Below are 3795 nucleotides of genomic sequence, written 5' to 3' on the forward strand. Positions count from 1 at the left end.
CTGTGAATGGGGCGGGGGCTGCAACTGTAGCAGGGGCTGGGGCTGGGCCTGGTGTTGGGGCTGGGACTGTGGCTGGGGCTGGGGCTGTGGTTGTGACTGGGGTTGGGGTTGGGGCGGGGGCTGTTACTGGGGTTGAGGCTGGGGCTGGAGCTGGGGCTGGGACTGGGGTTTGGACTGGGGCTGGGGCTGGGGCTGGGACTGGGGCTGGGCCTGGGGCTGAAGCTGTGAATGGGGCTGCGACTGGGGCTGGGTCTGGGGCTGGGCTTTGACTGGGCCTGGGCCTGGGGCTGTGACTGAGTCTGTGACTGGGGCTGGGGCTTGTGCTGTGTCTGGGGCTAGTGCTAGGGCTGTGACTGGGGCTGTGAATGGGGCGGGGGCTGCAACTGTAGCAGGGGCTGTGGCTGTGGCTGTGACTGGGGCTGTGGCTGGAGCTGGGGCTGTGGCTGGAGCTGGGGTTCGGCTGTGACTGGGCCTGTGGCTGCTGGTGTGACTGGGGCTGGGGCTGTGACTGGGCCTGTGGCTGCTGGTGTGACTGGGGCTGGGGCTGTGACTGGGGCTGTGACTAGAGCTGGGGCTGTGACCTGGGCTGGGGCTGGGCTGGACTGGGGCTGTGGCAGGGGATGGGGCTGTGACTGGGGATGGGGCTGTGACTGGGGATGGGGCTGTGACTGGGGATGGGGCTGGGGCTGTGTCTGGGGCTGTGGCTGGGGCAGGGGCTGTGGCTGGGGCAGGGGCTGGGGCTGGGGCTGGGGCTGTGGCTGTGAATGGTGCGGGGGATGGTGGTGAGACTGGGACTGGGGCTGGGACTGGGGCTGGGGCTGGGACTGGGGCTGGGGCTGTGACTGGAGTTGGGGTTGGGGGTGGGGCTGTGACTGGGGCCGAGGCTGTGGTTGTGACTGGGGTTGGGTCGGGGGCTGTTACTGGGGCTGTTGCTGGTGGTGTGACTGGGGATGGGGCTGTGGTTGTGACTTGGGCTGTGACTGGGACTGTGGCTGGTGGTGTGGCTGTGGCTGTGACTGGGCCTGGGGCTGCGCATGGGGTTGGAGCTGGGGCTGTGACTGGGGCTGTGACTGGGGCTGGGGCTGGGGCTGGGGCTGGGACTGGGACTGGGACTGGGGCTGGGGCTGGGGCTGGGGCTGGGGCTGGGGCTGGGGCTGGAGCTGTGAATGGGGCTGCGACTGGGGCTGGGTCTGGGGCTGGGCTTTGACTGGGCCTGGGGCTGGGGCTGTGACTGGTGCTGGGGCTGGGACTGGGGTTGGGCTGTGACTGGGCCTGTGAATGGGGCGGGGGCTGGGGCTGGGACTGGGGCTGGGGCTGGGGATGCAACTGTGGCAGGGGCTGGGGCTGTGGCTGTGACTGGGACTGGGGCTGGGGCTGGGGCTGAGGCTGGGGCGGGGGCTGTGAATGGGGCGGGAGCGGGGGCTGGGGCTGTGACTGGAGTTGGGGTTGGGGTTGGGGATGGGGATGGGGCTGTGACTGGGGCTGTGGCTGGTGGTGTGGCTGGGGCTGTTACTGGGGCTGTGACTGGAATTGGGGTTGGGGCTGTGACTGGGGCTGTGGCTGGGGCTGTGACTGGAGTTGGGGTTGGGGCTGTGACTGGGGCTGGGTCGGGGGCTGTTACTGGGGCTGAGGCTGTGACTGGTGCAGGGGTTGGGGCTGGGGCTGATGCAGGGGCTGGGGCTGGGGCTGTGGCTGTGGCTGTGACTGGACTGGGACTGGGACTGGGACTGGGGCTGGGGTTGGGCTGTGACTGGGCTTGTGGCTGGTGGTGTGGCTGGTGGTGTGGCTGGTGGTGTGACTGGGGGTGTGAATGGGGCTGGGGCTGGGGTTGGGCTGTGACTGGGCCTGTGGTTGGTGGTGTGACTGGGGCTGGGGCTGGGGCTGGGGCTGGGGGTGTGAATGGGACTGGGGCTGGGGGTGTGAATGGGACTGGGGCTGGGTTGGGCTGTGACTGGGCTTGTGGTTGGTGCTGGGGCTGGGGCTGGGGCTGGGGCTGGGGCTGGGGCTGGGGCTGGGGCTGCAACTGTGGCAGGGGCTGGGGCTGTGGCTGTGACTGGGCCTGTGGCTGGTGGTGTGGCTGGTGGTGTGGCTGGGGCTGTGGCTGGGCTGTGGCTGGGGCTGGGGCTGTGGCTGGGGCTGGGGCTGGGGCTGTGAATGGGGCTGGGGCTGTGAATGGGGCTGGGGCTGTGAATGGGGCTGGGGCTGTGGCTGGGGCTGTGACTGGGGCTGGGCCTGGGGTTGGGGTTGGGGCTGGAGCTGTGAATGGGGCTGCGACTGGGGCTGGGGCTGGGGCTGTGACGAGAGCTGGGGCTGTGACCTGGGCTGGGGCTGGGGCTGGAGCTGGGGCTGGGGCTGGGGCTGGGGCTGGGGCTGGTGCTGGGGCTGGTGCTGGGGCTGGGGCTGGGGCTGGGGCGGGGGCGGGGGCGGGGGCGGGGGCGGGGGCGGGGGCAGGGGCTGTGAATGGGGCGGGGGCGGGGGCAGGGGCTGCGACTGCGACTGGTGCTGTGGCTGTGAATGGGACGGGGGCGGGTGCGGGGGCTGGGGCTGAGGCTGAGGCTGGGGCGGGTGCGGGGGCTGGGGCTGGGGCTGAGGCGGGGGCTGGGGCTGGGGCTGGGGCTGGGACTGGTGCTGGTGGTGTGACTGGGGCAGGGGCTGGGGCTAGGCCTGTGACTGGGGCTGTGGCTGTGATTGGGGCTGGGACTGGGGCTGGGGCTGGGGCTGGGGCTGTGACAGGGGCTGTTGCTGGTGGTGTGACTGGGGATGGGGCTGTGGTTGTGACTTGGGCTGTGACTGGGGCTGTGGCTGGTGGTGTGACTGGGGCTGTGACTGGAGTTGGGGTTGGGGATGGGGCTGTGACTGGGGCTGAGGCTGTGGTTGTGACTGGGGTTGGGTCGGGGGCTGTTACTGGGGCAGAGGCTGTGACTGGTGCAGGGGTTGGGGCTGGTGCAGGGGCTGGGACTGGGACTGGGACTGGGACTGGGACTGGGGCTGGAGCTGTGAATGGGGCTGCGACTGGGGCTGGGCTTTGACTGGGGCTGGGGCTGGGGCTTTGACTGGGGCTTTGACTGGGGCTGGGGCTGGGGCTGTGGCTGGGGCTGTGACGGGCTGGGGCTGGGGCTTGTGCTGTGTCTGGGGCTGTGAATGGGGCGGGGGCTGCAACTGTAGCAGGGGCTGGGGCTGGGGGCTGGGGCTGGGGCTGGGCCTGGTGTTGGGGCTGGGACTGTGGCTGGGGCTGGGGCTGTGGTTGTGACTGGGGTTGGGGTTGGGGCGGGGGCTGTTACTGGGGTTGAGGCTGGGGCTGGAGCTGGGGCTGGGGCTGGAGCTGGGGCTGGGACTGGGGTTTGGGCTGGGGCTGGGCCTGGGGCTGAAGCTGTGAATGGGGCTGCGACTGGGGCTGGGTCTGGGGCTGGGCTTTGACTGGGCCTGGGCCTGGGCTGTGACTGAGTCTGTGACTGGGGCTGGGGCTTGTGCTGTGTCTGGGGCTAGTGCTAGGGCTGTGACTGGGGCTGTGAATGGGGCGGGGGCTGCAACTGTAGCAGGGGCTGTGGCTGTGGCTGTGACTGGGGCTGTGGCTGGAGCTGGGGCTGTGGCTGGAGCTGGGCTGTGGCTGGAGCTGGGGTTGGCTGTGGCTGGAGCTGGGGTTGGGCTGTGACTGGGCCTGTGGCTGCTGGTGTGACTGGGGCTGGGGCTGTGACTGGGGCTGTGACTAGAGCTGGGGCTGTGACCTGGGCTGTGACTGGGGCTGGGGCTGGGGCTGGGCTGGACTGGGGCTGTGGCAGGGGATGGGGCTGTGAC

The 3795-nt window shown here is 70.4% G+C and overlaps 1 pseudogene; it reads right to left on the bottom strand.

Moving 5' to 3' along the window:
• LOC144678270 (uncharacterized) overlaps positions 1–758 on the bottom strand; it is a 16767-nt pseudogene extending 16009 nt beyond the window's left edge.
• Between the last annotated feature and the right edge of the window lie 3037 nt (positions 759–3795).

This window comes from Cetorhinus maximus, unplaced genomic scaffold, assembly GCF_964194155.1.
Source record: "Cetorhinus maximus unplaced genomic scaffold, sCetMax3.hap1.1 HAP1_SCAFFOLD_3933, whole genome shotgun sequence".
Taxonomy (NCBI): domain Eukaryota; kingdom Metazoa; phylum Chordata; class Chondrichthyes; order Lamniformes; family Cetorhinidae; genus Cetorhinus; species Cetorhinus maximus.